The 22,252-nt window shown below is 45.1% G+C and overlaps 97 non-coding genes across 97 annotated transcripts; all 97 read left to right on the top strand.

The window, feature by feature from the left end:
- Positions 1-2,978: 2,978 nt before the first annotated feature.
- Positions 2,979-3,060, top strand: TRNAS-GCU (transfer RNA serine (anticodon GCU)). The gene has a single exon. It is a non-coding gene; the product is annotated as a tRNA-Ser (tRNA).
- A 61-nt stretch (positions 3,061-3,121) lies between these two features.
- Positions 3,122-3,203, top strand: TRNAS-GCU (transfer RNA serine (anticodon GCU)). The gene has a single exon. It is a non-coding gene; the product is annotated as a tRNA-Ser (tRNA).
- Positions 3,204-3,264: 61 nt separating this feature from the next.
- TRNAI-GAU (transfer RNA isoleucine (anticodon GAU)) lies at positions 3,265-3,346 on the top strand. Its single transcript has one exon. It is a non-coding gene; the product is annotated as a tRNA-Ile (tRNA).
- A 62-nt stretch (positions 3,347-3,408) lies between these two features.
- Positions 3,409-3,490, top strand: TRNAC-GCA (transfer RNA cysteine (anticodon GCA)). The gene has a single exon. It is a non-coding gene; the product is annotated as a tRNA-Cys (tRNA).
- Positions 3,491-3,691: 201 nt separating this feature from the next.
- Positions 3,692-3,776, top strand: TRNAS-GCU (transfer RNA serine (anticodon GCU)). Its single transcript has one exon. It is a non-coding gene; the product is annotated as a tRNA-Ser (tRNA).
- Positions 3,777-3,977: 201 nt separating this feature from the next.
- TRNAS-GCU (transfer RNA serine (anticodon GCU)) lies at positions 3,978-4,062 on the top strand. The gene has a single exon. It is a non-coding gene; the product is annotated as a tRNA-Ser (tRNA).
- Positions 4,063-4,123: 61 nt separating this feature from the next.
- Positions 4,124-4,205, top strand: TRNAS-GCU (transfer RNA serine (anticodon GCU)). Its single transcript has one exon. It is a non-coding gene; the product is annotated as a tRNA-Ser (tRNA).
- Positions 4,206-4,266: 61 nt separating this feature from the next.
- TRNAI-GAU (transfer RNA isoleucine (anticodon GAU)) lies at positions 4,267-4,348 on the top strand. Its single transcript has one exon. It is a non-coding gene; the product is annotated as a tRNA-Ile (tRNA).
- Positions 4,349-4,410: 62 nt separating this feature from the next.
- Positions 4,411-4,492, top strand: TRNAS-GCU (transfer RNA serine (anticodon GCU)). Its single transcript has one exon. It is a non-coding gene; the product is annotated as a tRNA-Ser (tRNA).
- Positions 4,493-4,550: 58 nt separating this feature from the next.
- Positions 4,551-4,635, top strand: TRNAG-GCC (transfer RNA glycine (anticodon GCC)). Its single transcript has one exon. It is a non-coding gene; the product is annotated as a tRNA-Gly (tRNA).
- Positions 4,636-4,696: 61 nt separating this feature from the next.
- On the top strand, positions 4,697-4,778 carry TRNAS-GCU (transfer RNA serine (anticodon GCU)). The gene has a single exon. It is a non-coding gene; the product is annotated as a tRNA-Ser (tRNA).
- A 204-nt stretch (positions 4,779-4,982) lies between these two features.
- On the top strand, positions 4,983-5,064 carry TRNAS-GCU (transfer RNA serine (anticodon GCU)). The gene has a single exon. It is a non-coding gene; the product is annotated as a tRNA-Ser (tRNA).
- Positions 5,065-5,125: 61 nt separating this feature from the next.
- TRNAI-GAU (transfer RNA isoleucine (anticodon GAU)) lies at positions 5,126-5,207 on the top strand. Its single transcript has one exon. It is a non-coding gene; the product is annotated as a tRNA-Ile (tRNA).
- Positions 5,208-5,265: 58 nt separating this feature from the next.
- On the top strand, positions 5,266-5,350 carry TRNAS-GCU (transfer RNA serine (anticodon GCU)). Its single transcript has one exon. It is a non-coding gene; the product is annotated as a tRNA-Ser (tRNA).
- Positions 5,351-5,551: 201 nt separating this feature from the next.
- TRNAS-GCU (transfer RNA serine (anticodon GCU)) lies at positions 5,552-5,636 on the top strand. The gene has a single exon. It is a non-coding gene; the product is annotated as a tRNA-Ser (tRNA).
- Positions 5,637-5,697: 61 nt separating this feature from the next.
- Positions 5,698-5,779, top strand: TRNAS-GCU (transfer RNA serine (anticodon GCU)). The gene has a single exon. It is a non-coding gene; the product is annotated as a tRNA-Ser (tRNA).
- Positions 5,780-5,840: 61 nt separating this feature from the next.
- Positions 5,841-5,922, top strand: TRNAI-GAU (transfer RNA isoleucine (anticodon GAU)). Its single transcript has one exon. It is a non-coding gene; the product is annotated as a tRNA-Ile (tRNA).
- Positions 5,923-5,984: 62 nt separating this feature from the next.
- On the top strand, positions 5,985-6,066 carry TRNAS-GCU (transfer RNA serine (anticodon GCU)). The gene has a single exon. It is a non-coding gene; the product is annotated as a tRNA-Ser (tRNA).
- A 58-nt stretch (positions 6,067-6,124) lies between these two features.
- TRNAG-GCC (transfer RNA glycine (anticodon GCC)) lies at positions 6,125-6,209 on the top strand. Its single transcript has one exon. It is a non-coding gene; the product is annotated as a tRNA-Gly (tRNA).
- A 61-nt stretch (positions 6,210-6,270) lies between these two features.
- On the top strand, positions 6,271-6,352 carry TRNAS-GCU (transfer RNA serine (anticodon GCU)). Its single transcript has one exon. It is a non-coding gene; the product is annotated as a tRNA-Ser (tRNA).
- Positions 6,353-6,556: 204 nt separating this feature from the next.
- Positions 6,557-6,638, top strand: TRNAS-GCU (transfer RNA serine (anticodon GCU)). Its single transcript has one exon. It is a non-coding gene; the product is annotated as a tRNA-Ser (tRNA).
- Positions 6,639-6,699: 61 nt separating this feature from the next.
- On the top strand, positions 6,700-6,781 carry TRNAI-GAU (transfer RNA isoleucine (anticodon GAU)). The gene has a single exon. It is a non-coding gene; the product is annotated as a tRNA-Ile (tRNA).
- Positions 6,782-6,839: 58 nt separating this feature from the next.
- TRNAS-GCU (transfer RNA serine (anticodon GCU)) lies at positions 6,840-6,924 on the top strand. The gene has a single exon. It is a non-coding gene; the product is annotated as a tRNA-Ser (tRNA).
- Positions 6,925-6,982: 58 nt separating this feature from the next.
- On the top strand, positions 6,983-7,067 carry TRNAS-GCU (transfer RNA serine (anticodon GCU)). The gene has a single exon. It is a non-coding gene; the product is annotated as a tRNA-Ser (tRNA).
- Positions 7,068-7,125: 58 nt separating this feature from the next.
- Positions 7,126-7,210, top strand: TRNAS-GCU (transfer RNA serine (anticodon GCU)). The gene has a single exon. It is a non-coding gene; the product is annotated as a tRNA-Ser (tRNA).
- A 58-nt stretch (positions 7,211-7,268) lies between these two features.
- TRNAS-GCU (transfer RNA serine (anticodon GCU)) lies at positions 7,269-7,353 on the top strand. Its single transcript has one exon. It is a non-coding gene; the product is annotated as a tRNA-Ser (tRNA).
- A 61-nt stretch (positions 7,354-7,414) lies between these two features.
- On the top strand, positions 7,415-7,496 carry TRNAS-GCU (transfer RNA serine (anticodon GCU)). The gene has a single exon. It is a non-coding gene; the product is annotated as a tRNA-Ser (tRNA).
- A 196-nt stretch (positions 7,497-7,692) lies between these two features.
- Positions 7,693-7,774, top strand: TRNAS-GCU (transfer RNA serine (anticodon GCU)). The gene has a single exon. It is a non-coding gene; the product is annotated as a tRNA-Ser (tRNA).
- Positions 7,775-7,977: 203 nt separating this feature from the next.
- On the top strand, positions 7,978-8,059 carry TRNAS-GCU (transfer RNA serine (anticodon GCU)). The gene has a single exon. It is a non-coding gene; the product is annotated as a tRNA-Ser (tRNA).
- Positions 8,060-8,117: 58 nt separating this feature from the next.
- On the top strand, positions 8,118-8,202 carry TRNAS-GCU (transfer RNA serine (anticodon GCU)). The gene has a single exon. It is a non-coding gene; the product is annotated as a tRNA-Ser (tRNA).
- A 204-nt stretch (positions 8,203-8,406) lies between these two features.
- Positions 8,407-8,488, top strand: TRNAS-GCU (transfer RNA serine (anticodon GCU)). The gene has a single exon. It is a non-coding gene; the product is annotated as a tRNA-Ser (tRNA).
- Positions 8,489-8,546: 58 nt separating this feature from the next.
- TRNAS-GCU (transfer RNA serine (anticodon GCU)) lies at positions 8,547-8,631 on the top strand. The gene has a single exon. It is a non-coding gene; the product is annotated as a tRNA-Ser (tRNA).
- A 196-nt stretch (positions 8,632-8,827) lies between these two features.
- Positions 8,828-8,909, top strand: TRNAS-GCU (transfer RNA serine (anticodon GCU)). Its single transcript has one exon. It is a non-coding gene; the product is annotated as a tRNA-Ser (tRNA).
- A 203-nt stretch (positions 8,910-9,112) lies between these two features.
- Positions 9,113-9,194, top strand: TRNAS-GCU (transfer RNA serine (anticodon GCU)). Its single transcript has one exon. It is a non-coding gene; the product is annotated as a tRNA-Ser (tRNA).
- A 58-nt stretch (positions 9,195-9,252) lies between these two features.
- TRNAS-GCU (transfer RNA serine (anticodon GCU)) lies at positions 9,253-9,337 on the top strand. The gene has a single exon. It is a non-coding gene; the product is annotated as a tRNA-Ser (tRNA).
- A 204-nt stretch (positions 9,338-9,541) lies between these two features.
- TRNAS-GCU (transfer RNA serine (anticodon GCU)) lies at positions 9,542-9,623 on the top strand. The gene has a single exon. It is a non-coding gene; the product is annotated as a tRNA-Ser (tRNA).
- A 58-nt stretch (positions 9,624-9,681) lies between these two features.
- TRNAS-GCU (transfer RNA serine (anticodon GCU)) lies at positions 9,682-9,766 on the top strand. Its single transcript has one exon. It is a non-coding gene; the product is annotated as a tRNA-Ser (tRNA).
- Positions 9,767-9,824: 58 nt separating this feature from the next.
- TRNAS-GCU (transfer RNA serine (anticodon GCU)) lies at positions 9,825-9,909 on the top strand. The gene has a single exon. It is a non-coding gene; the product is annotated as a tRNA-Ser (tRNA).
- A 58-nt stretch (positions 9,910-9,967) lies between these two features.
- Positions 9,968-10,052, top strand: TRNAS-GCU (transfer RNA serine (anticodon GCU)). The gene has a single exon. It is a non-coding gene; the product is annotated as a tRNA-Ser (tRNA).
- Positions 10,053-10,110: 58 nt separating this feature from the next.
- On the top strand, positions 10,111-10,195 carry TRNAS-GCU (transfer RNA serine (anticodon GCU)). The gene has a single exon. It is a non-coding gene; the product is annotated as a tRNA-Ser (tRNA).
- A 61-nt stretch (positions 10,196-10,256) lies between these two features.
- On the top strand, positions 10,257-10,338 carry TRNAS-GCU (transfer RNA serine (anticodon GCU)). The gene has a single exon. It is a non-coding gene; the product is annotated as a tRNA-Ser (tRNA).
- Positions 10,339-10,534: 196 nt separating this feature from the next.
- On the top strand, positions 10,535-10,616 carry TRNAS-GCU (transfer RNA serine (anticodon GCU)). Its single transcript has one exon. It is a non-coding gene; the product is annotated as a tRNA-Ser (tRNA).
- Positions 10,617-10,819: 203 nt separating this feature from the next.
- Positions 10,820-10,901, top strand: TRNAS-GCU (transfer RNA serine (anticodon GCU)). The gene has a single exon. It is a non-coding gene; the product is annotated as a tRNA-Ser (tRNA).
- Positions 10,902-10,959: 58 nt separating this feature from the next.
- Positions 10,960-11,044, top strand: TRNAS-GCU (transfer RNA serine (anticodon GCU)). The gene has a single exon. It is a non-coding gene; the product is annotated as a tRNA-Ser (tRNA).
- Positions 11,045-11,248: 204 nt separating this feature from the next.
- Positions 11,249-11,330, top strand: TRNAS-GCU (transfer RNA serine (anticodon GCU)). The gene has a single exon. It is a non-coding gene; the product is annotated as a tRNA-Ser (tRNA).
- A 58-nt stretch (positions 11,331-11,388) lies between these two features.
- Positions 11,389-11,473, top strand: TRNAS-GCU (transfer RNA serine (anticodon GCU)). Its single transcript has one exon. It is a non-coding gene; the product is annotated as a tRNA-Ser (tRNA).
- Positions 11,474-11,669: 196 nt separating this feature from the next.
- On the top strand, positions 11,670-11,751 carry TRNAS-GCU (transfer RNA serine (anticodon GCU)). Its single transcript has one exon. It is a non-coding gene; the product is annotated as a tRNA-Ser (tRNA).
- Positions 11,752-11,954: 203 nt separating this feature from the next.
- TRNAS-GCU (transfer RNA serine (anticodon GCU)) lies at positions 11,955-12,036 on the top strand. The gene has a single exon. It is a non-coding gene; the product is annotated as a tRNA-Ser (tRNA).
- A 58-nt stretch (positions 12,037-12,094) lies between these two features.
- TRNAS-GCU (transfer RNA serine (anticodon GCU)) lies at positions 12,095-12,179 on the top strand. The gene has a single exon. It is a non-coding gene; the product is annotated as a tRNA-Ser (tRNA).
- Positions 12,180-12,383: 204 nt separating this feature from the next.
- On the top strand, positions 12,384-12,465 carry TRNAS-GCU (transfer RNA serine (anticodon GCU)). Its single transcript has one exon. It is a non-coding gene; the product is annotated as a tRNA-Ser (tRNA).
- Positions 12,466-12,523: 58 nt separating this feature from the next.
- TRNAS-GCU (transfer RNA serine (anticodon GCU)) lies at positions 12,524-12,608 on the top strand. The gene has a single exon. It is a non-coding gene; the product is annotated as a tRNA-Ser (tRNA).
- Positions 12,609-12,669: 61 nt separating this feature from the next.
- On the top strand, positions 12,670-12,751 carry TRNAI-GAU (transfer RNA isoleucine (anticodon GAU)). Its single transcript has one exon. It is a non-coding gene; the product is annotated as a tRNA-Ile (tRNA).
- A 58-nt stretch (positions 12,752-12,809) lies between these two features.
- Positions 12,810-12,894, top strand: TRNAS-GCU (transfer RNA serine (anticodon GCU)). The gene has a single exon. It is a non-coding gene; the product is annotated as a tRNA-Ser (tRNA).
- A 203-nt stretch (positions 12,895-13,097) lies between these two features.
- Positions 13,098-13,179, top strand: TRNAS-GCU (transfer RNA serine (anticodon GCU)). The gene has a single exon. It is a non-coding gene; the product is annotated as a tRNA-Ser (tRNA).
- A 58-nt stretch (positions 13,180-13,237) lies between these two features.
- Positions 13,238-13,322, top strand: TRNAS-GCU (transfer RNA serine (anticodon GCU)). The gene has a single exon. It is a non-coding gene; the product is annotated as a tRNA-Ser (tRNA).
- Positions 13,323-13,667: 345 nt separating this feature from the next.
- Positions 13,668-13,749, top strand: TRNAS-GCU (transfer RNA serine (anticodon GCU)). Its single transcript has one exon. It is a non-coding gene; the product is annotated as a tRNA-Ser (tRNA).
- A 62-nt stretch (positions 13,750-13,811) lies between these two features.
- Positions 13,812-13,893, top strand: TRNAS-GCU (transfer RNA serine (anticodon GCU)). Its single transcript has one exon. It is a non-coding gene; the product is annotated as a tRNA-Ser (tRNA).
- Positions 13,894-13,951: 58 nt separating this feature from the next.
- TRNAS-GCU (transfer RNA serine (anticodon GCU)) lies at positions 13,952-14,036 on the top strand. The gene has a single exon. It is a non-coding gene; the product is annotated as a tRNA-Ser (tRNA).
- A 202-nt stretch (positions 14,037-14,238) lies between these two features.
- TRNAS-GCU (transfer RNA serine (anticodon GCU)) lies at positions 14,239-14,320 on the top strand. Its single transcript has one exon. It is a non-coding gene; the product is annotated as a tRNA-Ser (tRNA).
- Positions 14,321-14,380: 60 nt separating this feature from the next.
- On the top strand, positions 14,381-14,462 carry TRNAS-GCU (transfer RNA serine (anticodon GCU)). The gene has a single exon. It is a non-coding gene; the product is annotated as a tRNA-Ser (tRNA).
- Positions 14,463-14,666: 204 nt separating this feature from the next.
- TRNAI-GAU (transfer RNA isoleucine (anticodon GAU)) lies at positions 14,667-14,748 on the top strand. Its single transcript has one exon. It is a non-coding gene; the product is annotated as a tRNA-Ile (tRNA).
- Positions 14,749-14,952: 204 nt separating this feature from the next.
- TRNAS-GCU (transfer RNA serine (anticodon GCU)) lies at positions 14,953-15,034 on the top strand. Its single transcript has one exon. It is a non-coding gene; the product is annotated as a tRNA-Ser (tRNA).
- Positions 15,035-15,238: 204 nt separating this feature from the next.
- On the top strand, positions 15,239-15,320 carry TRNAS-GCU (transfer RNA serine (anticodon GCU)). The gene has a single exon. It is a non-coding gene; the product is annotated as a tRNA-Ser (tRNA).
- Positions 15,321-15,380: 60 nt separating this feature from the next.
- TRNAS-GCU (transfer RNA serine (anticodon GCU)) lies at positions 15,381-15,462 on the top strand. The gene has a single exon. It is a non-coding gene; the product is annotated as a tRNA-Ser (tRNA).
- Positions 15,463-15,664: 202 nt separating this feature from the next.
- TRNAI-GAU (transfer RNA isoleucine (anticodon GAU)) lies at positions 15,665-15,746 on the top strand. Its single transcript has one exon. It is a non-coding gene; the product is annotated as a tRNA-Ile (tRNA).
- A 61-nt stretch (positions 15,747-15,807) lies between these two features.
- TRNAS-GCU (transfer RNA serine (anticodon GCU)) lies at positions 15,808-15,889 on the top strand. Its single transcript has one exon. It is a non-coding gene; the product is annotated as a tRNA-Ser (tRNA).
- Positions 15,890-16,093: 204 nt separating this feature from the next.
- On the top strand, positions 16,094-16,175 carry TRNAS-GCU (transfer RNA serine (anticodon GCU)). The gene has a single exon. It is a non-coding gene; the product is annotated as a tRNA-Ser (tRNA).
- A 61-nt stretch (positions 16,176-16,236) lies between these two features.
- TRNAS-GCU (transfer RNA serine (anticodon GCU)) lies at positions 16,237-16,318 on the top strand. The gene has a single exon. It is a non-coding gene; the product is annotated as a tRNA-Ser (tRNA).
- A 61-nt stretch (positions 16,319-16,379) lies between these two features.
- TRNAS-GCU (transfer RNA serine (anticodon GCU)) lies at positions 16,380-16,461 on the top strand. The gene has a single exon. It is a non-coding gene; the product is annotated as a tRNA-Ser (tRNA).
- Positions 16,462-16,522: 61 nt separating this feature from the next.
- Positions 16,523-16,604, top strand: TRNAS-GCU (transfer RNA serine (anticodon GCU)). The gene has a single exon. It is a non-coding gene; the product is annotated as a tRNA-Ser (tRNA).
- A 61-nt stretch (positions 16,605-16,665) lies between these two features.
- Positions 16,666-16,747, top strand: TRNAS-GCU (transfer RNA serine (anticodon GCU)). Its single transcript has one exon. It is a non-coding gene; the product is annotated as a tRNA-Ser (tRNA).
- A 61-nt stretch (positions 16,748-16,808) lies between these two features.
- On the top strand, positions 16,809-16,890 carry TRNAS-GCU (transfer RNA serine (anticodon GCU)). Its single transcript has one exon. It is a non-coding gene; the product is annotated as a tRNA-Ser (tRNA).
- A 61-nt stretch (positions 16,891-16,951) lies between these two features.
- TRNAS-GCU (transfer RNA serine (anticodon GCU)) lies at positions 16,952-17,033 on the top strand. Its single transcript has one exon. It is a non-coding gene; the product is annotated as a tRNA-Ser (tRNA).
- A 204-nt stretch (positions 17,034-17,237) lies between these two features.
- On the top strand, positions 17,238-17,319 carry TRNAS-GCU (transfer RNA serine (anticodon GCU)). Its single transcript has one exon. It is a non-coding gene; the product is annotated as a tRNA-Ser (tRNA).
- A 61-nt stretch (positions 17,320-17,380) lies between these two features.
- On the top strand, positions 17,381-17,462 carry TRNAS-GCU (transfer RNA serine (anticodon GCU)). The gene has a single exon. It is a non-coding gene; the product is annotated as a tRNA-Ser (tRNA).
- A 61-nt stretch (positions 17,463-17,523) lies between these two features.
- On the top strand, positions 17,524-17,605 carry TRNAS-GCU (transfer RNA serine (anticodon GCU)). The gene has a single exon. It is a non-coding gene; the product is annotated as a tRNA-Ser (tRNA).
- A 61-nt stretch (positions 17,606-17,666) lies between these two features.
- Positions 17,667-17,748, top strand: TRNAS-GCU (transfer RNA serine (anticodon GCU)). The gene has a single exon. It is a non-coding gene; the product is annotated as a tRNA-Ser (tRNA).
- A 61-nt stretch (positions 17,749-17,809) lies between these two features.
- TRNAS-GCU (transfer RNA serine (anticodon GCU)) lies at positions 17,810-17,891 on the top strand. Its single transcript has one exon. It is a non-coding gene; the product is annotated as a tRNA-Ser (tRNA).
- Positions 17,892-18,238: 347 nt separating this feature from the next.
- On the top strand, positions 18,239-18,320 carry TRNAS-GCU (transfer RNA serine (anticodon GCU)). Its single transcript has one exon. It is a non-coding gene; the product is annotated as a tRNA-Ser (tRNA).
- A 204-nt stretch (positions 18,321-18,524) lies between these two features.
- On the top strand, positions 18,525-18,606 carry TRNAS-GCU (transfer RNA serine (anticodon GCU)). The gene has a single exon. It is a non-coding gene; the product is annotated as a tRNA-Ser (tRNA).
- A 347-nt stretch (positions 18,607-18,953) lies between these two features.
- TRNAS-GCU (transfer RNA serine (anticodon GCU)) lies at positions 18,954-19,035 on the top strand. The gene has a single exon. It is a non-coding gene; the product is annotated as a tRNA-Ser (tRNA).
- A 61-nt stretch (positions 19,036-19,096) lies between these two features.
- TRNAS-GCU (transfer RNA serine (anticodon GCU)) lies at positions 19,097-19,178 on the top strand. Its single transcript has one exon. It is a non-coding gene; the product is annotated as a tRNA-Ser (tRNA).
- Positions 19,179-19,239: 61 nt separating this feature from the next.
- TRNAS-GCU (transfer RNA serine (anticodon GCU)) lies at positions 19,240-19,321 on the top strand. The gene has a single exon. It is a non-coding gene; the product is annotated as a tRNA-Ser (tRNA).
- A 61-nt stretch (positions 19,322-19,382) lies between these two features.
- On the top strand, positions 19,383-19,464 carry TRNAS-GCU (transfer RNA serine (anticodon GCU)). Its single transcript has one exon. It is a non-coding gene; the product is annotated as a tRNA-Ser (tRNA).
- A 204-nt stretch (positions 19,465-19,668) lies between these two features.
- TRNAS-GCU (transfer RNA serine (anticodon GCU)) lies at positions 19,669-19,750 on the top strand. The gene has a single exon. It is a non-coding gene; the product is annotated as a tRNA-Ser (tRNA).
- A 61-nt stretch (positions 19,751-19,811) lies between these two features.
- On the top strand, positions 19,812-19,896 carry TRNAS-GCU (transfer RNA serine (anticodon GCU)). Its single transcript has one exon. It is a non-coding gene; the product is annotated as a tRNA-Ser (tRNA).
- Positions 19,897-19,954: 58 nt separating this feature from the next.
- Positions 19,955-20,036, top strand: TRNAS-GCU (transfer RNA serine (anticodon GCU)). Its single transcript has one exon. It is a non-coding gene; the product is annotated as a tRNA-Ser (tRNA).
- Positions 20,037-20,097: 61 nt separating this feature from the next.
- On the top strand, positions 20,098-20,179 carry TRNAS-GCU (transfer RNA serine (anticodon GCU)). The gene has a single exon. It is a non-coding gene; the product is annotated as a tRNA-Ser (tRNA).
- Positions 20,180-20,240: 61 nt separating this feature from the next.
- TRNAS-GCU (transfer RNA serine (anticodon GCU)) lies at positions 20,241-20,322 on the top strand. The gene has a single exon. It is a non-coding gene; the product is annotated as a tRNA-Ser (tRNA).
- Positions 20,323-20,380: 58 nt separating this feature from the next.
- TRNAS-GCU (transfer RNA serine (anticodon GCU)) lies at positions 20,381-20,465 on the top strand. The gene has a single exon. It is a non-coding gene; the product is annotated as a tRNA-Ser (tRNA).
- Positions 20,466-20,526: 61 nt separating this feature from the next.
- Positions 20,527-20,608, top strand: TRNAS-GCU (transfer RNA serine (anticodon GCU)). Its single transcript has one exon. It is a non-coding gene; the product is annotated as a tRNA-Ser (tRNA).
- A 61-nt stretch (positions 20,609-20,669) lies between these two features.
- On the top strand, positions 20,670-20,751 carry TRNAS-GCU (transfer RNA serine (anticodon GCU)). The gene has a single exon. It is a non-coding gene; the product is annotated as a tRNA-Ser (tRNA).
- A 490-nt stretch (positions 20,752-21,241) lies between these two features.
- On the top strand, positions 21,242-21,323 carry TRNAS-GCU (transfer RNA serine (anticodon GCU)). The gene has a single exon. It is a non-coding gene; the product is annotated as a tRNA-Ser (tRNA).
- A 61-nt stretch (positions 21,324-21,384) lies between these two features.
- TRNAS-GCU (transfer RNA serine (anticodon GCU)) lies at positions 21,385-21,466 on the top strand. The gene has a single exon. It is a non-coding gene; the product is annotated as a tRNA-Ser (tRNA).
- Positions 21,467-21,527: 61 nt separating this feature from the next.
- TRNAS-GCU (transfer RNA serine (anticodon GCU)) lies at positions 21,528-21,609 on the top strand. Its single transcript has one exon. It is a non-coding gene; the product is annotated as a tRNA-Ser (tRNA).
- Positions 21,610-21,670: 61 nt separating this feature from the next.
- On the top strand, positions 21,671-21,752 carry TRNAS-GCU (transfer RNA serine (anticodon GCU)). Its single transcript has one exon. It is a non-coding gene; the product is annotated as a tRNA-Ser (tRNA).
- A 61-nt stretch (positions 21,753-21,813) lies between these two features.
- TRNAS-GCU (transfer RNA serine (anticodon GCU)) lies at positions 21,814-21,895 on the top strand. Its single transcript has one exon. It is a non-coding gene; the product is annotated as a tRNA-Ser (tRNA).
- Positions 21,896-22,252: the final 357 nt, after the last annotated feature.

The following is a 22,252-nucleotide window of genomic DNA, read 5'->3' as shown; positions in this document are numbered from 1 at the left end:
GTCATTCGCGTCGCGTTTACGTGAGTTTTCTGGTCCGTGACCAAATAAGCATTTTTTAAACTGGACTTTAGGCCAGTGACTTTCCTGACTTGGAATAAATAAACTGGTCCGTTACCATTGACCAGAGCACGTCGTCTGCTAAACTAAAGAAGTGGATAATTAAAATATTAGAATTTTAATGTGTGGAGTCTGATTACCCTTGAACTTTCTTAGTAGTCTCGTGGACCACTGACCCCCCCTCCGATTTAATTTTTGAACTGGACCAGTGAATTTTTAAACTGGTCATTTGCCCTGTGTCACCGCCTTATTTCCCACGCTGGCGCGAGTTGCTTTGCGTTGTCGAGTGCGTGATGGAGTTGCCTATGCCTGGAGTCCCAACCTTGAAGGAGAGAGGAATGGAGTAGAAACCCCCATACCTATAGCGTTGCCTCTGTACCCCCACCTACGGCAACACAGTCCTCACAGCATCCTCAGCGGTTAGGTAGGGTCGTACTGGACGAAATTGTAAAGGGTGCTCCCTCTATCTTCAAAATAGAAGCTAGTTCTCATACAAATAAAATGGCGCTCCGCGGCAGCACTTAGCAATCGCCTACCGAAGGGTAGGGGCGTGCGCGAGGTACATAGGGAGAGATACGGTGCCGCAGGTCGCCCATCATCCTTTCCAATCCATCTCAACTCCCTTATCACTGTCCCAACCACTAGCATAGCCCACTCGATCACGCTCTCTTTTCCCCGGCTACATATTTTGAAGATGGCACTTTTTACGCGTATTAACAATCTTGGATCATCTTTGTGAACTTTTAGGGTAGCCCTGACTATATTTTGTTTAAGGTTTTAAGCTTAATATCAAACAGACGTTAGTTTATGCTACAAAAAAAGTGTGAAATTGAAAATCTCGGATCGTCTTTATGAAGTTTTAAGGATATCGGAATTTCATATTGGGCGTATGACAATTTTGAGCTAAATGATAAACGGACATAAATCAGCATTTTTAAAAATTTTGTAAAATTGTCAATTTGGTCCTATTTCTGGAATTTTTAGGGGGGCGCCTCGCGTTTCAATAAATGATTCTAAAAAATTGTATCATGTTAATTACAATAAGAATACAAACTTTAAATGATTTACGTTTTTTTTTTCATCATTATAAATAAATGTCTGATTGAGCTAAAGTTATGGTCCCCTATATATATGTTTCTGCTTCGTGCAGATTTTGATAATGTAAAACAGTTTCTTAACATTCTTAATTAAAATGAAGACTGAAGGAACAGATATTAATCTAAAATGTCTTGATTAGAATCAAGACCTAAAAAGTATCGATAAGACTGAGGTTATCACTTGTCTGAAGGATCAGATATTAATTTTTCTTTTTAATTGAAACTTAAATGTATGCTTAAGAAAAAACAACGTTCCATTACCGTTTTCCGTTGAAATAAATTATTTTACTGGTAATCAATTTAAAAAATTTACTTATCTCGGCTTTTCGACCACAATTCCATTCCCCGAAAACATTTTATCATTACATTAATTACTTTTGGGAGATAACGTGTCAAAATAACCCATAAAACAATAAAAAACTGTAATAGCGGTCTGTTAAGCCATGACAACAACCTTTTAAAAGTTACAAGGACTATATAACCCATTCGAGACTAACAGGACCTGAGCAAACTATAGCTTAACCTGCTACTAGTACAAAGAGGGAGAATTGATGTAAACTGGAGTTGAAATTTTATCATGTGCGACCTGCGGCCCAGAAACTCTCCCATAGTCCCAGTGTGTGTAGAACATAATGTTTTTCGCTGTTATCTGCCAAAATCAATCTTTCTAGGTAGTGCCGCCTCCTCAATTGAATATTTCATGATATATTAAGGTTTGAACGAACAAAATTCTAGATTACTATTTTCACTACCATGTCCCTCTGCTACCTTGAAGCAAAATTTCCTCTCTTTTTGCTGCTCATTACCGGTGCCATTCGCTTGACTTTCTGTTCGTTATAACTACTATCATGAGTTATTTATTTCAAACCAAAATATAAAAAAATGGATTCTTTTTCCTTTTGTGCTACTTTATATATATCGTTGTACCGCGCCTTATCAAATAGTCTCAAACCATTGTTAGAAACTAGAGAGAGAAATCTGGCAGTAACACTGATCATGCCCTGAACTATGAGAAAGAACAATACGACGGTTCACTAAAGTACACTTGATATTACATCATTTTGCAAAACCGCGAGTAAAAATGTTACTGTCCCTATTGAATTTGGCGCCATTGGTTTTAGAATAATTAAAATGTTCCACTGCGAAGCGTGCTGGTCACGAATGGGGATGTAACGTCTTTAGGAACCTTTTAAAACGCAAAAACCATACACGTACTCTCCCGAAAGTAATTAATGTAATGATAAAATGTTTTCGGGGAATGGAATTGTGGTCGAAAAGCCGAGATAAGTAAATTTTTGAAATTGATTACCAGTAAAATAATTTATTTCAACGGAAAACGGTAATGGAACGTTGTTTTTTCTTAAGCATACATTTAAGTTTCAATTAAAAAGAAAAATTAATATCTGATCCTTCAGACAAGTGATAACCTCAGTCTTATCGATACTTTTTAGGTCTTGATTCTAATCAAGACATTTTAGATTAATCCGTTTTGTTTTGAACACAAATGCAGTCAAAATGATTAAACTCTTTTAAACCGGTGAAGGAATGGCCGAGTGGTTAAGGCGATGGACCGCTAATCCATTGGGCTCTGCCCGCGCGAGTTCAAAATTCGCCTCCGTCGTTTTATTCGTTTTGTTTTGAACATAAATGCGGTCAAAATGATTAAACTCGTTTACATCGATGAAGGAATGGCCGATTGGTTATAGCGATGGACTGCTAATCTAATGGGCTTTGCCCGCGCGAGTTCGAATCTCGACTCCGTCGTTTTAACCGGATGTTTTAATCACGTATTCAGTCGAAATGATTTAACCAGTTTTAATCGAGGACGGGGTGGCCGAGTGGTTAAGGGAATGGACTGCTAATCCATTGGGCTATGCCCGCGCGAGTTCGAATCTCACCTCCGTCGTTTTATCCGTTTTGTTTTGAACACAAATGCAGTCAAAATGATTCAACTCTATTATATCGATGAAGGAATGGCCGAGTGGTTAAGGCGATGGACCGCTAATCCATTGGGCTCTGCTCGCGCGAGTTCGAATCTCGCCTCCGTCGTTTTATCCGTTTTGTTTTGAACACAAATGCAGTCAAAATGATTAAACTCGTTTAAACCGATGAAGGAATGGTCGAGTGGTTAAGGCGATGGACCGATAATCCATTGGGCTCTGCCCGCGCGAGTTCGAATCTCACTTCCGTCGTTTTAACCAGATTGTTTTAATCAAAAATTCAGGGCGAAATGATTTAACCAGTTTTAATCGAGGACGGGGTGGCCGAGTGGTTAAGGCGATGGACTGCAAATCCATTGGGCTCTGCCCGCGCGAGTTCGAATCTCGCCTCCGTCGGTTTATCCGTTTTGTTTTGAACACAAATGCAGTCAAAATGATTCAACTCTTTTAAATCGACGAAGGAAGGGCCGAGTGGTTAAGGCGATGGACCGCTAATCAATTGGGCTCTGCCCGCGCGAGTTCGAATCTCGCCTCCGTCGTTTTATCCGTTTTGTTTTGAACACAAATGCAGTCAAAATGATTCAACTCTTTTAAATCGACGAAGGAATGGCCGAGTGGTTAAGGCGATGGACCGCTAATGCATTGGGCTCTGCCCGCGCGAGTTCGAATCTCGCCTCCGTCGTTTTATCCGTTTTGGTTTGAACACAAATGCAGTCAAAATGATTCAACTCTTTTAAATCGATGAAGGAATGGCCGAGTGGTTAAGGAGATGGACCGCTAATCCATTGGGCTCGGCCCGCGCGAGTTCAAATCTCGCCTCCGTCGTTTTATCCGTTTTGTTTTGAACACAAATGCAGTCAAAATGATTCAACTCTTTTAAATCGACGAAGGAATGGCCTAGTGGTTAAGGCGATGGACCGCTAATCCATTGGGCTCTGCCCGCGCGAGTTCGAATCTCGCCTCCGTCGTTTTATCCGTTTTGTTTTGAACACAAATGCAGTCAAAATGATTCAACTCTTTTAAATCGATGAAGGAATGGCCGAGTGGTTAAGGCGATGGACCGCTAATCCATTGGGCTCGGCCCGCGCGAGTTCAAATCTCGCCTCCGTCGTTTTATCCGTTTTGTTTTGAACACAAATGCAGTCAAAATGATTAAACTCGTTTAAACCGATGAAGGAATGGTCGAGTGGTTAAGGCGATGGACCGATAATCCATTGGGCTCTGCCCGCGCGAGTTCGAATCTCACTTCCGTCGTTTTAACCAGATTGTTTTAATCAAAAATTCAGGGCGAAATGATTTAACCAGTTTTAATCGAGGACGGGGTGGCCGAGTGGTTAAGGCGATGGACTGCTAATCCATTTGGCTCTGCCCGCGCGAGTTCGAATCTCGCCTCCGTCGTTTTATCCGTTTTGTTTTGAACACAAATGCAGTGAAAATGATTAAACTCTTTTAAATCGATGAAGGATTGACCGAGTGGTTAAGGCGATGGACCGCCAATCCATTGGGCTCTGCCCGCGCGAGTTCGAATCTCGCCTCCGTCGTTTTTTCCGTTTTGTTTTGAACACAAATGCAGTCAAAATGATTCAACTCTTCTAAATCGATGAAGGAATGGCCGAGTGGTTAAGGCGATGGACCGCTAATCCATTGGGCTCGGCCCGCGCGAGTTCAAATCTCGCCTCCGTCGTTTTATCCGTTTTGTTATGAACACAAATGCATTCAAAATGATTAAACTCTTTTATATCGATGAAGGAATGGCCGAGTGGTTAAGGCGATGGACCGCTAATCACTTGGGCTCTGCCCGCGCGAGTTCGAATCTCGGCTCCGTCGTTTTATCCGTTTTGTTTTGAACACAAATGCAGTCAAAATGATTAAACTCGTTTAAACCGATGAAGGAATGGCCGAGTGGTTAAAGCGATGGACTGCTAATCCATTGGGCTATACCCGCGCGAGTTCGAATCTCGCCTCCGTCGTTTTATCCGTTTTGTTTTGAACACAAATGCAGTCAAAATGATTAAACTCGTTTAAGCCGATGAAGGAATGGCCGAGTGGTTAAAGCGATGGACCGATAATCCATTGGGCTCTGCCCGCGCGAGTTCGAATCTCGCCTCCGTCGTTTTATCCGTTTTGTTTTGAACACAAATGCAGTCAAAATGATTCAACTCTTTTAAATCGACGAAGGAATGGCCGAGTGGTTAAGGCGATGGACCGCTAATGCATTGGGCTCTGCCCGCGCGAGTTCGAATCTCGCCTCCGTCGTTTTATCCGTTTTGGTTTGAACACAAATGCAGTCAAAATGATTCAACTCTTTTAAATCGATGAAGGAATGGCCGAGTGGTTAAGGAGATGGACCGCTAATCCATTGGGCTCGGCCCGCGCGAGTTCAAATCTCGCCTCCGTCGTTTTATCCGTTTTGTTTTGAACACAAATGCAGTCAAAATGATTCAACTCTTTTAAATCGACGAAGGAATGGCCTAGTGGTTAAGGCGATGGACCGCTAATCCATTGGGCTCTGCCCGCGCGAGTTCGAATCTCGCCTCCGTCGTTTTATCCGTTTTGTTTTGAACACAAATGCAGTCAAAATGATTCAACTCTTTTAAATCGATGAAGGAATGGCCGAGTGGTTAAGGCGATGGACCGCTAATCCATTGGGCTCGGCCCGCGCGAGTTCAAATCTCGCCTCCGTCGTTTTATCCGTTTTGTTTTGAACACAAATGCAGTCAAAATGATTAAACTCGTTTAAACCGATGAAGGAATGGTCGAGTGGTTAAGGCGATGGACCGATAATCCATTGGGCTCTGCCCGCGCGAGTTCGAATCTCACTTCCGTCGTTTTAACCAGATTGTTTTAATCAAAAATTCAGGGCGAAATGATTTAACCAGTTTTAATCGAGGACGGGGTGGCCGAGTGGTTAAGGCGATGGACTGCTAATCCATTTGGCTCTGCCCGCGCGAGTTCGAATCTCGCCTCCGTCGTTTTATCCGTTTTGTTTTGAACACAAATGCAGTGAAAATGATTAAACTCTTTTAAATCGATGAAGGATTGACCGAGTGGTTAAGGCGATGGACCGCCAATCCATTGGGCTCTGCCCGCGCGAGTTCGAATCTCGCCTCCGTCGTTTTTTCCGTTTTGTTTTGAACACAAATGCAGTCAAAATGATTCAACTCTTCTAAATCGATGAAGGAATGGCCGAGTGGTTAAGGCGATGGACCGCTAATCCATTGGGCTCGGCCCGCGCGAGTTCAAATCTCGCCTCCGTCGTTTTATCCGTTTTGTTATGAACACAAATGCATTCAAAATGATTAAACTCTTTTATATCGATGAAGGAATGGCCGAGTGGTTAAGGCGATGGACCGCTAATCACTTGGGCTCTGCCCGCGCGAGTTCGAATCTCGGCTCCGTCGTTTTATCCGTTTTGTTTTGAACACAAATGCAGTCAAAATGATTAAACTCGTTTAAACCGATGAAGGAATGGCCGAGTGGTTAAAGCGATGGACTGCTAATCCATTGGGCTATACCCGCGCGAGTTCGAATCTCGCCTCCGTCGTTTTATCCGTTTTGTTTTGAACACAAATGCAGTCAAAATGATTAAACTCGTTTAAGCCGATGAAGGAATGGCCGAGTGGTTAAAGCGATGGACCGATAATCCATTGGGCTCTGCCCGCGCGAGTTCGAATCTCGCCTCCGTCGTTTTATCCGTTTTGTTTTGAACACAAATGCAGTCAAAATGATTCAACTCTTTTAAATCGACGAAGGAATGGCCGAGTGGTTAAGGCGATGGACTGCTAATCCATTGGGCTCTGCCCGCGCGAGTTCGAATCTCGCCTCCGTCGTTTTATCCGTTTTGTTTTGAACACAAATGCAGTCAAAATGATTCAACTCTTTTAAATCGACGAAGGAATGGCCGAGTGGTTAAGGCGATGGACCGCTAATCCATTGGGCTCTGCCCGCGCGAGTTCGAATCTCGCCTCCGTCGTTTTATCCGTTTTGTTTTGAACACAAATGCAGTCAAAATGATTCAACTCTTTTAAATCGACGAAGGAATGGCCGAGTGGTTAAGGCGATGGACCGCTAATCCATTGGGCTCTGCCCGCGCGAGTTCAAATCTCGCCTCCGTCGTTTTATCCGTTTTGTTTTGAACACAAATGCAGTCAAAATGATTCAACTCTTTTAAATCGACGAAGGAATGGCCTAGTGGTTAAGGCGATGGACCGCTAATCCATTGGGCTCTGCCCGCGCGAGTTCGAATCTCGCCTCCGTCGTTTTATCCGTTTTGTTTTGAACACAAATGCAGTCAAAATGATTCAACTCTTTTAAATCGATGAAGGAATGGCCAAGTGGTTAAGGCGATGGACCGCTAATCCATTGGGCTCGGCCCGCGCGAGTTCAAATCTCGCCTCCGTCGTTTTATCCGTTTTGTTTTGAACACAAATGCAGTCAAAATGATTCAACTCGATGAAGGAATGGTCGAGTGGTTAAGGCGATGGACCCATAATCCATTGGGCTCTGCCCGCGCGAGTTCGAATCTCACTTCCGTCGTTTTAACCAGATTGTTTTAATCAAAAATTCAGGGCGAAATGATTTAACCAGTTTTAATCGAGGACGGGGTGGCCGAGTGGTTAAGGCGATGGACTGCTAATTCATTTGGCTCTGCCCGCGCGAGTTCGAACCTCGCCTCCGTCGTTTTATCCGTTTTGTTTTGAACACAAATGCAGTGAAAATGATTAAACTCTTTTAAATCGATGAAGGATTGACCGAGTGGTTAAGGCGATGGACCGCCAATCCATTGGGCTCTGCCCGCGCGAGTTCGAATCTCGCCTCGGTCGTTTTTTCCGTTTTGTTTTGAACTAAAATGCAGGCAAAATGATTAAACTCGTTAAACCGATGAAGGAATGGCCGAGTGGTTAAGGCGATGGACTGCTAATCCATTGGGCTCTGCCCGCGCGAGTTCGAATCTCGCCTCCGTCGTTTTATCTGTTTTGTTTTGAACACAAATGCAGTCAAAATGATTCAACTCTTTTAAATCGACGAAGGAATGGCCGAGTGGTTAAGGCGATGGACCGCTAATCCATTGGGCTCGGCCCGCGCGAGTTCAAATCTCGCCTCCGTCGTTTTATCCGTTTTGTTATGAACACAAATGCAGTCAAAATGATTAAACTCTTTCATATCGATGAAGGAATGGCCGAGTGGTTAAGGCGATGGACCGCTAATAACTTGGGCTCTGCCCGCGCGAGTTCGAATCTCGGCTCCGTCGTTTTATCCGTTTTGTTTTGAACACAAATGCAGTCAAAATGATTAAACTCGTTTAAACCGATGAAGGAATGGCCGAGTGGTTAAAGCGATGGACTGCTAATCCATTGGGCTCTACCCGCGCGAGTTCGAATCTCGCCTCCGTCGTTTTATCCGTTTTGTTTTGAACACAAATGCAGTCAAAATGATTCAACTCTTTTAAATCGACGAAGGAATGGCCGAGTGATTAAGGCGATGGACCGCTAATCCATTGGGCTCTGCCCGCGCGAGTTCGAATCTCGCCTCCGTCGTTTTATCCGTTTTGTTTTGAACACAAATGCAGTCAAAATGATTCAACTCGATGAAGGAATGGTCGAGTGGTTAAGGCGATGGACCCATAATCCATTGGGCTCTGCCCGCGCGAGTTCGAATCTCACTTCCGTCGTTTTAACCAGATTGTTTTAATCAAAAATTCAGGGCGAAATGATTTAACCAGTTTTAATCGAGGACGGGGTGGCCGAGTGGTTAAGGCGATGGACTGCTAATCCATTTGGCTCTGCCCGCGCGAGTTCGAACCTCGCCTCCGTCGTTTTATCCGTTTTGTTTTGAACACAAATGCAGTGAAAATGATTAAACTCTTTTAAATCGATGAAGGATTGACCGAGTGGTTAAGGCGATGGACCGCCAATCCATTGGGCTCTGCCCGCGCGAGTTCGAATCTCGCCTCGGTCGTTTTTTCCGTTTTGTTTTGAACTAAAATGCAGGCAAAATGATTAAACTCGTTAAACCGATGAAGGAATGGCCGAGTGGTTAAGGCGATGGACTGCTAATCCATTGGGCTCTGCCCGCGCGAGTTCGAATCTCGCCTCCGTCGTTTTATCTGTTTTGTTTTGAACACAAATGCAGTCAAAATGATTCAACTCTTTTAAATCGACGAAGGAATGGCCGAGTGGTTAAGGCGATGGACCGCTAATCCATTGGGCTCGGCCCGCGCGAGTTCAAATCTCGCCTCCGTCGTTTTATCCGTTTTGTTATGAACACAAATGCAGTCAAAATGATTAAACTCTTTCATATCGATGAAGGAATGGCCGAGTGGTTAAGGCGATGGACCGCTAATCACTTGGGCTCTGCCCGCGCGAGTTCGAATCTCGGCTCCGTCGTTTTATCCGTTTTGTTTTGAACACAAATGCAGTCAAAATGATTAAACTCGTTTAAACCGATGAAGGAATGGCCGAGTGGTTAAAGCGATGGACTGCTAATCCATTGGGCTCTACCCGCGCGAGTTCGAATCTCGCCTCCGTCGTTTTATCCGTTTTGTTTTGAACACAAATGCAGTCAAAATGATTCAACTCTTTTAAATCGACGAAGGAATGGCCGAGTGGTTAAGGCGATGGACCGCTAATCCATTGGGCTCTGCCCGCGCGAGTTCAAATCTCGCCTCCGTCGTTTTATCCGTTTTGTTTTGAACACAAATGCAGTCAAAATGATTCAACTCTTTTAAATCGACGAAGGAATGGCCTAGTGGTTAAGGCGATGGACCGCTAATCCATTGGGCTCTGCCCGCGCGAGTTCGAATCTCGCCTCCGTCGTTTTATCCGTTTTGTTTTGAACACAAATGCAGTCAAAATGATTCAACTCTTTTAAATCGACGAAGGAATGGCCGAGTGGTTAAGGCGATGGACCGCTAATCCATTGGGCTCTGCCCGCGCGAGTTCAAATCTCGCCTCCGTCGTTTTATCCGTTTTGTTTTGAACACAAATGCAGTCAAAATGATTCAACTCTTTTAAATCGACGAAGGAATGGCCTAGTGGTTAAGGCGATGGACCGCTAATCCATTGGGCTCTGCCCGCGCGAGTTCGAATCTCGCCTCCGTCGTTTTATCCGTTTTGTTTTGAACACAAATGCAGTCAAAATGATTCAACTCTTTTAAATCGATGAAGGAATGGCCAAGTGGTTAAGGCGATGGACCGCTAATCCATTGGGCTCGGCCCGCGCGAGTTCAAATCTCGCCTCCGTCGTTTTATCCGTTTTGTTTTGAACACAAATGCAGTCAAAATGATTCAACTCGATGAAGGAATGGTCGAGTGGTTAAGGCGATGGACCCATAATCCATTGGGCTCTGCCCGCGCGAGTTCGAATCTCACTTCCGTCGTTTTAACCAGATTGTTTTAATCAAAAATTCAGGGCGAAATGATTTAACCAGTTTTAATCGAGGACGGGGTGGCCGAGTGGTTAAGGCGATGGACTGCTAATTCATTTGGCTCTGCCCGCGCGAGTTCGAACCTCGCCTCCGTCGTTTTATCCGTTTTGTTTTGAACACAAATGCAGTGAAAATGATTAAACTCTTTTAAATCGATGAAGGATTGACCGAGTGGTTAAGGCGATGGACCGCCAATCCATTGGGCTCTGCCCGCGCGAGTTCGAATCTCGCCTCGGTCGTTTTTTCCGTTTTGTTTTGAACTAAAATGCAGGCAAAATGATTAAACTCGTTAAACCGATGAAGGAATGGCCGAGTGGTTAAGGCGATGGACTGCTAATCCATTGGGCTCTGCCCGCGCGAGTTCGAATCTCGCCTCCGTCGTTTTATCTGTTTTGTTTTGAACACAAATGCAGTCAAAATGATTCAACTCTTTTAAATCGACGAAGGAATGGCCGAGTGGTTAAGGCGATGGACCGCTAATCCATTGGGCTCGGCCCGCGCGAGTTCAAATCTCGCCTCCGTCGTTTTATCCGTTTTGTTATGAACACAAATGCAGTCAAAATGATTAAACTCTTTCATATCGATGAAGGAATGGCCGAGTGGTTAAGGCGATGGACCGCTAATAACTTGGGCTCTGCCCGCGCGAGTTCGAATCTCGGCTCCGTCGTTTTATCCGTTTTGTTTTGAACACAAATGCAGTCAAAATGATTAAACTCGTTTAAACCGATGAAGGAATGGCCGAGTGGTTAAAGCGATGGACTGCTAATCCATTGGGCTCTACCCGCGCGAGTTCGAATCTCGCCTCCGTCGTTTTATCCGTTTTGTTTTGAACACAAATGCAGTCAAAATGATTCAACTCTTTTAAATCGACGAAGGAATGGCCGAGTGATTAAGGCGATGGACCGCTAATCCATTGGGCTCTGCCCGCGCGAGTTCGAATCTCGCCTCCGTCGTTTTATCCGTTTTGTTTTGAACACAAATGCAGTCAAAATGATTCAACTCGATGAAGGAATGGTCGAGTGGTTAAGGCGATGGACCCATAATCCATTGGGCTCTGCCCGCGCGAGTTCGAATCTCACTTCCGTCGTTTTAACCAGATTGTTTTAATCAAAAATTCAGGGCGAAATGATTTAACCAGTTTTAATCGAGGACGGGGTGGCCGAGTGGTTAAGGCGATGGACTGCTAATCCATTTGGCTCTGCCCGCGCGAGTTCGAACCTCGCCTCCGTCGTTTTATCCGTTTTGTTTTGAACACAAATGCAGTGAAAATGATTAAACTCTTTTAAATCGATGAAGGATTGACCGAGTGGTTAAGGCGATGGACCGCCAATCCATTGGGCTCTGCCCGCGCGAGTTCGAATCTCGCCTCGGTCGTTTTTTCCGTTTTGTTTTGAACTAAAATGCAGGCAAAATGATTAAACTCGTTAAACCGATGAAGGAATGGCCGAGTGGTTAAGGCGATGGACTGCTAATCCATTGGGCTCTGCCCGCGCGAGTTCGAATCTCGCCTCCGTCGTTTTATCTGTTTTGTTTTGAACACAAATGCAGTCAAAATGATTCAACTCTTTTAAATCGACGAAGGAATGGCCGAGTGGTTAAGGCGATGGACCGCTAATCCATTGGGCTCGGCCCGCGCGAGTTCAAATCTCGCCTCCGTCGTTTTATCCGTTTTGTTATGAACACAAATGCAGTCAAAATGATTAAACTCTTTCATTTCGATGAAGGAATGGCCGAGTGGTTAAGGCGATGGACCGCTAATCACTTGGGCTCTGCCCGCGCGAGTTCGAATCTCGGCTCCGTCGTTTTATCCGTTTTGTTTTGAACACAAATGCAGTCAAAATGATTAAACTCGTTTAAACCGATGAAGGAATGGCCGAGTGGTTAAAGCGATGGACTGCTAATCCATTGGGCTCTACCCGCGCGAGTTCGAATCTCGCCTCCGTCGTTTTATCCGTTTTGTTTTGAACACAAATGCAGTCAAAATGATTCAACTCTTTTAAATCGACGAAGGAATGGCCGAGTGATTAAGGCGATGGACCGCTAATCCATTGGGCTCTGCCCGCGCGAGTTCGAATCTCGCCTCCGTCGTTTTATCCGTTTTGTTTTGACCACAAACGCAGTCAAAATGATTAAACTCGTTTAAGCCGATGAAGGAATGGCCGAGTGGTTAAAGCGATGGACCGATAATCCATTGGGCTCTGCCCGCGCGAGTTCGAATCTCGCCTCCGTCGTTTTATCCGTTTTGTTTTGAACACAAATGCAGTCAAAATGATTCAACTCTTTTAAATCGACGAAGGAATGGCCGAGTGGTTAAGGCGATGGACCGCTAATCCATTGGGCTCTGCCCGCGCGAGTTCAAAATTCGCCTCCGTCGTTTTATCCGTTTTGTTTTGAACACAAATGCAGTCAAAATGATTAAACTCGTTTACATCGATGAAGAAATGGCCGATTGGTTATAGCGATGGACTGCTAATCTAATGGGCTTTGCCCGCGCGAGTTCGAATCTCGACTCCGTCGTTTTAACCGGATGTTTTAATCACGTATTCAGTCGAAATGATTTAACCAGTTTTAATCGAGGACGGGGTGGCCGAGTGGTTAAGGCGATGGACTGCTAATCCATTGGGCTCTGCCCGCGCGAGTTCGAATCTCGCCTCCGTCGTTTTATCCGTTTTGTTTTGAACACAAATGCAGTCAAAATGATTCAACTCTTTTAAATCGACGAAGGAATGGCCGAGTGGTTAAGGCGATGGACCGCTAATCCATTGGGCTCTGCCCGCGCGAGTTCAAATCTCGCCTCCGTCGTTTTATCCGTTTTGTTTTGAACACAAATGCAGTCAAAATGATTAAACTCTATTATATCGATGAAGGAATGGCCGAGTGGTTAAGGCGATGGACCGCTAATCCATTAGCTCCGCCCGCGCGAGTTCGAATCTCGCCTCCGTCGTTTTATCCGTTTTGTTTTGAACACAAATGTAGTCAAAATGATTAAACTCTTTTAAATCGATGAAGGAATGACCGAGTGGTTAAGGCGATGGACCGCCAATCCATTGGGCTCTGCCCGCGCGAGTTCGAATCCCGCCTCGGTCGTTTTTTTCGTTTTGTTTTGAACTCAAATGCAGGCAAAATGATTAAACTCGTTAAACCGATGAAGGAATGGCCAAGTGGTGAAGGCGATGGACCGCTAATCCATTGGGCTTTGCCCGCGCGAGTTCGAATCTCACTTCCGTCGTTTAAACCAGATTGTTTAAATCAAAAATTCAGGGCGAAATGATTTAACCAGTTTTAATCGAGGACGGGGTGGCCGAGTGGTTAAGGCGATGGACTGCTAATCCATTGGGCTCTGCCCGCGCGAGTTCAAATTTCGCATTCGTCGTTTTATCCGTTTTGTTTTGAACACAAATGCATTCAAAATGATTAAACTCGTTAAAATCGATGTAGGGATGGCCGAGTGGTTAAGGCGATGGACTGCTAATCCATTGGGCTCTGCCCGCGCGAGTTCGAATCTCGCCTCCGTCGTTTTATCCGTTTTATTTGAACACAAATGCAGTCAAAATGATTAAACACTTTTAAATTGAGGGAGGAATGGAAGAATGGTTAAGGCGACGGACTGCTAATCCATTGGGCTTTTCCCGCGCGAGTTCGAATCTCGCCTCCGTCGTTGTAAAAGGATGTTTAAATCACAAATTCAGTCGAAATGATTTAACCAGTTTTAAACGAGGACGGGGTGGCCGAGTGGTTAAGGCGATGGACTGCTAATTCATTGGGCTCTGCCCACGCGAGTTCGAATCTCGCCTCCGACGTTTTATTTCTTTTGTTTGAACACAAATGCAGTCAAAATGATTTAACCAGTTTTAATCGAGGACGGGGTGGCCGAGTGGTTAAGCCGATGGACTGCTAATCCATTGGCCTCTGCCCGCGCGAGTTCAAATCTCGCCTCCGTCGTTTTATCCGTTTTGTTTTGAACACAAATGCAGTCAAAATGATTCAACTCTTTTAAATCGATGAAGGAATGGCCGAGTGGTTAAAGCGATGGACCGCAAAACCATTGGGTTCTGCCCGCGCGAGTTCAAATCTTGCCTCCGTCGTTTTTTCCGTTTTGATTTGAACACAAATGCAGACAAAATGATTAAACTCGTTTAAACCGATGAAGGAATGGCCGAGTGGTTAAGGCGATGGACCGATACTCCATTGGGCTCTGCCCGCGCGAGTTCGAATTTCGCCTCCGTCGTTTTATCCGTTTTGTTTTGAACTCAAATGCAGGCAAAATGATTAAACTCGTTAAACCGACGAAGGAATGGCCGAGTGGTTAAGTCGATGGACCGCTAATCCATTGGGCTTTGCCCGCGCGAGTTCGAATCTCAATTCCGTCGTTTTAACCAGATTGTTTTAATCAAAAATTCAGGGCGAAATGATTTAAACAGTTTTAATCGAGGACGGGGTGGCCGAGTGGTTAAGGCGATGGACTGCTAATCCATTGGGCTCTGCCCGCGCGAGTTCGAATCTCGCCTCCGTCGTTTTATCCGTTTTGTTTTGAACACAAATGCAGTCAAAATGATTCAACTCTTTTAAATCGATGAAGGAATGGCCGCGGGGTTAAGGCGATGGACCGCTAATCCATTGGGCTTTGCCCGCGCGAGTTCGAACCTCACTTCCGTCGTTTTAACCGGATTGTTTTAATCAAAAATTCAGGCGAAATGATTAAACCAGTGTTAATCGAGGACGGGGTGGCCGAGTGGTTAAGGCGATGGACTGCTAATCCATTGGGCTTTTCCCGCGCGAGTTCGAATTTCGCCTCCGTCGTTGTAAAAGGATGTTTAAATCACAAATTCAGTCGAAATGATTTAACCAGTTTTAATCGAGGACGGGGTGGCCGAGTGGTTAAGGCGATGGACTGCTAATTCATTGGGCTCTGCCCACGCGAGTTCGAATCTCGCCTCCGACGTTTTATTCCTTTTGTTTGAACACAAATGCAGTCAAATGATTTAACCTGTTTTAATCAATGAAGGAATGGCCGAGTGGTTAAAGCGATGGACCGCAAAACCATTGGGCTCTGGCCGCGCGAGTTCAAATCTCGCCTCCGTCGTTTTATCCGTTTTGTTTTGAACACAAATGCAGACAAAATGATTAAACTCGTTTAAACCGATGAAAGAATGGCCGAGTGGTTAAGGCGATGGACCGATACTCCATTGGGCTTTGCCCGCGCGAGTTCGAACCTCACTTCCGTCGTTTTAACCGGATTGTTTTAATCAAAAATTCAGGCGAAATGATTAAACCAGTTTTAATCGAGGACGGGGTGGCCGAGGGGATAAAGCGATGGACTGCTAATCCATTGGGCTCTGCCCGCGCGAGTTTGAATCTCGCCTCCGTCGTTTTATCCGTTTTGTTTTGAACACAAATGCAGTCAAAATGATTAAACTCGTTTAAAACGGTGAAGGAATTGCCGAGTGGTTAAGGCGATGGACTGCTAATGCGTTGGGCTCTGCCCGCGCGAGTTCGAATCTCGCCTCGGTCGTTTTAACCGGATTGTTTTAATCAAAAATTCAGGCGAAATGATTAAACAAGTTTTAATCAAGGACGGGGTGGCCGAGTGGTTAAGGCGATGGACTGCTAATCCATTGGGCTCTGCCCGCGCGAGTTCGAATCTCGCCTCCGTCGTTTTATCCTGATTGTTTTAATCAAAAATTCAGGCGAAATTATTAAACCAGTTTTAATCAAGGACGGGGTGGCCGAGTGGTTAAGGCGATGGACTGCTAATCCATTGGGCTCTGCCCGCGCGAGTTTGAATCTCGCCTCCGTCGTTTTATCCGTTTTGTTTTGAACACAAATGCAGTCAAAGTGATTAAACTCTTTTAAATCGATGAAGGAATGGCCGAGTGGTTAAGGCGATGGACTGCTAATCCATTGGGCTCTGCCCGCGCGAGTTCGAATCTCGCCTCCGTCGTTTTATCCTGATTGTTTTAATCAAAAATTCAGGCGAAATTATTAAACCAGTTTTAATCGAGGACGGGGTGGCCGAGGGGATAAAGCGATGGACTGCTAATCCATTGGGCTCTGCCCGCGCGAGTTTGAATCTCGCCTCCGTCGTTTTATCCTGATTGTTTTAATCAAAAATTCAGGCGAAATTATTAAACCAGTTTTAATCAAGGACGGGGTGGCCGAGTGGTTAAGGCGATGGACTGCTAATCCATTGGGCTCTGCCCGCGCGAGTTTGAATCTCGCCTCCGTCGTTTTATCCGTTTTGTTTTGAACACAAATGCAGTCAAAGTTATTAAACTCTTTTAAATCGATGAAGGAATAGCCGAGTGGTTAAGGCGATGGACCGCTAATCCATTGGGCTTTGCCCGCGCGAGTTCGAACCTCACTTCCGTCGTTTTAACCGGATTGTTTTAATCAAAAATTCAGGCGAAATGATTAAACCAGTTTTAATCGAGGACGGGGTGGCCGAGGGGATAAAGCGATGGACTGCTAATCCATTGGGCTCTGCCCGCGCGAGTTTGAATCTCGCCTCCGTCGTTTTATCCGTTTTGTTTTGAACACAAATGCATTCAAAATGATTAAACTCGTTTAAAACGGTGAAGGAATTGCCGAGTGGTTAAGGCGATGGACTGCTAATGCGTTGGGCTCTGCCCGCGCGAGTTCGAATCTCGCCTCGATCGTTTTAACCGGATTGTTTTAATCAAAAATTCAGGCGAAATGATTAAACAAGTTTTAATCAAGGACGGGGTGGCCGAGTGGTTAAGGCGATGGACTGCTAATCCATTGGGCTCTGCCCGCGCGAGTTCGAATCTCGCCTCCGTCGTTTTATCCTGATTGTTTTAATCAAAAATTCAGGCGAAATTATTAAACCAGTTTTAATCAAGGACGGGGTGGCCGAGTGGTTAAGGCGATGGACTGCTAATCCATTGGGCTCTGCCCGCGCGAGTTCGAATCTCGCCTCGATCGTTTTAACCGGATTGTTTTAATCAAAAATTCAGGCGAAATGATTAAACAAGTTTTAATCAAGGACGGGGTGGCCGAGTGGTTAAGGCGATGGACTGCTAATCCATTGGGCTCTGCCCGCGTGAGTTCGAATCTCGCCTCCATCGTTTTATCCGTTTTGTTTTGAACACAAATGCAGTCAAAGTGATTAAACTCTTTTAAATCGATGAAGGAATGGCCGAGTGGTTAAGGCGATGGACTGCTTATCCATTGGGCTCTGCCCGCGCGAGTTCGAATCTCGCCTCCGTCGTTTTATCCTGATTGTTTTAATCAAAAATTCAGGCGAAATTATTTAACTAGTTTTAATCAAGGACGGGGTGGCCGAGTGGTTAAGGCGATGGACTGCTAATCCATTGGGCTCTGCCCGCGCGAGTTCGAATCTCGCCTCCGTCGTTTTATCCGGTTTGTTTTGAACACAAATGCAGTCAAAGTTATTAAACTCTTTTAAATCGATGAAGGAATGGCCGAGTGGTTAAGGCGATGGACCGCTAAACCATTGGGCTCTGCCCGCGCGAGTTCGAATCTCGCATCCGTCGTTTTATCCGTTTTGTTTTGAACACAAATGCAGTCAAAGTGATTTAACTCTTTTAAATCGATGAAGGAATGACCGAGTGGTTAAGGCGATGGATCGCTAATCCATTGGGCTTTGCCCGCGCGAGTTCGAACCTCACTTCCGTCGTTTTAACCGGATTGTTTTAATCAAAAATTCAGGCGAAATGATTAAACCAGTTTTAATCGAGGACGGGGTGGCCGAGGGGATAAAGCGATGGACTGCTAATCCATTGGGCTCTGCCCGCGCGAGTTTGAATCTCGCCTCCGTCGTTTTATCCGTTTTGTTTTGAACACAAATGCATTCAAAATGATTAAACTCGTTTAAAACGGTGAAGGAATTGCCGAGTGGTTAAGGCGATGGACTGCTAATGCGTTGGGCTCTGCCCGCGCGAGTTTGAATCTCGCCTCGATCGTTTTAACCGGATTGTTTTAATCAAAAATTCAGGCGAAATGATTAAACAAGTTTTAATCAAGGACGGGGTGGCCGAGTGGTTAAGGCGATGGACTGCTAATCCATTGGGCTCTGCCCGCGTGAGTTCGAATCTCGCCTCCATCGTTTTATCCGTTTTGTTTTGAACACAAATGCAGTCAAAGTGATTTAACTCTTTTAAATCGATGAAGGAATGACCGAGTGGTTAAGGCGATGGATCGCTAATCCATTGGGCTTTGCCCGCGCGAGTTCGAACCTCACTTCCGTCGTTTTAACCGGATTGTTTTAATCAAAAATTCAGGCGAAATGATTAAACCAGTTTTAATCGAGGACGGGGTGGCCGAATGGTTAAGGCGATGGACTGCTAATCCGTTTGGCTCTGCCCGCGCGAGTTCGAATCTCGAATCCGTCGTTTTATCCGTTTTGTTTTGAACACAAATGCAGTCAAAGTGATTTAACTCTTTTAAGTCGATGAAGGAATGGCCGAGTGGTTAAGGCGATGGACCGCTAATCCATTGGGCTTTGCCCGCGCGAGTTCGAACCTCACTTCCGTCGTTTTAACCGGATTGTTTTAATCAAAAATTCAGGCGAAATGATTAAACAGGCTTTAATCAAGGACGGGGTGGCTGAGTGGTTAAGGCGATGGACTGCTAATCCATTGGGCTCTGCCCGCGTGAGTTCGAATCTCGCCTCCATCGTTTTATCCGTTTTGTTTTGAACACAAATGCAGTCAAAGTGATTAAACTCTTTTAAATCGATGAAGGAATGGCCGAGTGGTTAAGGCGATGGACTGCTAATCCATTGGGCTCTGCCCGCGCGAGTTCGAATCTCGCCTCCGTCGTTTTATCCTGATTGTTTTAATCAAAAATTCAGGCGAAATTATTAAACCAGTTTTAATCAAGGACGGGGTGGCCGAGTAGTTAAGGCGATGGACTGCTTATCCATTGGGCTCTGCCCGCGCGAGTTCGAATCTCGCCTCCGTCGTTTTATCCGTTTTGTTTTGAACACAAATGCAGTCAAAGTTATTAAACTCTTTTAAATCGATGAAGGAATGGCCGAGTGGTTAAGGCGATGGACCGCTAAACCACTGGGCTCTGCCCGCGCGAGTTCGAATCTCGCATGCGTCGTTTTATCCGTTTTGTTTTGAACACAAATGCAGTCAAAGTGATTTAACTCTTTTAAATCGATGAAGGAATTGCCGAGTGGTTAAGGCGATGGACCGCTAATCCATTGGGCTTTGCCCGCGCGAGTTCGAACCTCACTTCCGTCGTTTTAACCGGATTGTTTTAATCAAAAATTCAGGCGAAATGATTAAACCAGTTTTAATCGAGGACGGCGTGGCCGAATGGTTAAGGCGATGGACTGCTAATCCGTTTGGCTCTGCCCGCGCGAGTTCGAATCTCGATTCCGTCGTTTTATCCGTTTTGTTTTGAACACAAATGCAGTCAAAGTGATTTAACTCTTTTAAATCGAAGTAGGAATGGCCGAGTGGTTAAGGCGATGGACCGCTAATCCATTGGGCTTTGCCCGCGCGAGTTCGAACCTCACTTCCGTCGTTTTAACCGGATTGTTTTAATCAAAAATTCAGGCGAAATGATTAAACCAGTTTTAATCGAGGACGGGGTGGCCGAATGGTTAAGGCGATGGACTGCTAATCCGTTTGGCTCTGCCCGGGCGAGTTCGAACCTCACTTCCGTCGTTTTAACCGGATTGTTTTAATCAAAAATTCAGGCGAAATGATTAAACCAGTTTTAATCAAGGACGGGGTGGCCGAGTGGTTAAGGCAATGGATTGCTTATCCATTGGGCTCTGCCCGCGCGAGTTCGAATCTCGCCTCCGTCGTTTTATCCGTTTTGTTTTGAACACAAATGCAGTCAAAGTTATTAAACTCTTTTAAATCGATGAAGGAATGGCCGAGTGGTTAAGGCGATGGACTGCTAATCCATTGGGCTCTGCCCGCGTGAGTTCGAATCTCGCCTCCATCGTTTTATCCGTTTTGTTTTGAACACAAATGCAGTCAAAGTGATTAAACTCTTTTAAATCGATGAAGGAATGGCCGAGTGGTTAAGGCGATGGACTGCTAATCCATTGGGCTCTGCCCGCGCGAGTTCGAATCTCGCCTCCGTCGTTTTATCCTGATTGTTTTAATCAAAAATTCAGGCGAAATTATTTAACTAGTTTTAATCAAGGACGGGGTGGCCGAGTGGTTAAGGCGATGGACTGCTAATCCATTGGGCTCTGCCCGCGCGAGTTCGAATCTCGCCTCCGTGGTTTTATCCGCTTTGTTTTGAACACAAATGCAGTCAAAGTTATTAAACTCTTTTAAATCGATGAAGGAATGGCCGAGTGGTTAAGGCGATGGACCGCTAAACCATTGGGCTCTGCCCGCGCGAGTTCGAATCTCGCATCCGTCGTTTTATCCGTTTTGTTTTGAACACAAATGCAGTCAAAGTGATTTAACTCTTTTAAATCGATGAAGGAATGACCGAGGGGTTAAGGCGATGGATCGCTAATCCATTGCGCTTTGCCCGCGCGAGTTCGAACCTCACTTCCGTCGTTTTAACCGGATTGTTTTAATCAAAAATTTAGGCGAAATGATTAAACCAGTTTTAATCGAGAACGGGGTGGCCGAATGGTTAAGGCGATGGACTGCTAATCCGTTTGGCTCTGCCCGCGCGAGTTCGAATCTCGAATCCGTCGTTTTATCCGTTTTGTTTTGAACACAAATGCAGTCAAAGTGATTTAACTCTTTTAAATCGATGAAGGAATGGCCGAGTCGTTAAGGCGATGGACCGCTAATCCATTGGGCTTTGCCCGCGCGAGTTCGAACCTCACTTCCGTCGTTTTAACCGGATTGTTTTAATCAAAAATTCAGGCGAAATGATTAAACAGGCTTTAATCAAGGACGGGGTGGCTGAGTGGTTAAGGCGATGGACTGCTAATCCATTGGGCTCTGCCCGCGTGAGTTCGAATCTCGCCTCCATCGTTTTATCCGTTTTGTTTTGAACACAAATGCAGTCAAAGTGATTAAACTCTTTTAAATCGATGAAGGAATGGCCGAGTGGTTAAGGCGATGGACTGCTAATCCATTGGGCTCTGCCCGCGCGAGTTCGAATCTCGCCTCCGTCGTTTTATCCTGATTGTTTTAATCAAAAATTCAGGCGAAATTATTAAACCAGGTTTAATCAAGGACGGGGTGGCCGAGTGGTTAAGGCGATGGACTGCTTATCCATTGGGCTCTGCCCGCGTGAGTTCGAATCTCGCCTCCATCGTTTTATCCGTTTTGTTTTGAACACAAATGCAGTCAAAGTGATTAAACTCTTTTAAATCGATGAAGGAATGGCCGAGTGGTTAAGGCGATGGACTGCTAATCCATTGGGCTCTGCCCGCGCGAGTTCGAATCTCGCCTCCGTCGTTTTATCCTGATTGTTTTAATCAAAAATTCAGGCGAAATTATTCTACAGGGCCGGTAGGCCCTTGTAGATATGACTTGATACTCTTTTGTAACGTTAAATCAAAATTCACATGCTTTTACCAATTTTCCTATGGAGATTAACATGGGGTTTTTCGTGATATTTAACCACCTCTAACTGAAAAACTAGAGCGAAGTTACTTTTCGGAATACTCTTAATTTAACAATTAAGTATTCAGGGTGTGCGATCGGCTAGTCTAATCAGAAACAATTAAGTCTAAGTATGTTAATTTTAGTTAATTACAGAAGTACTTGTTTCGACCATCGTGATTGGACATAATAATAATGCTAGAGCTCTTC

This window comes from Phalangium opilio, unplaced genomic scaffold, assembly GCF_054372755.1.
Source record: "Phalangium opilio isolate 3A_F unplaced genomic scaffold, DU_Popi_V2 ptg000225l_1, whole genome shotgun sequence".
Lineage (NCBI taxonomy): Eukaryota > Metazoa > Arthropoda > Arachnida > Opiliones > Phalangiidae > Phalangium > Phalangium opilio.
Note: the sequence above shows the minus strand (reverse complement) of the source record. Positions and strands in the feature narration are given on the sequence as shown.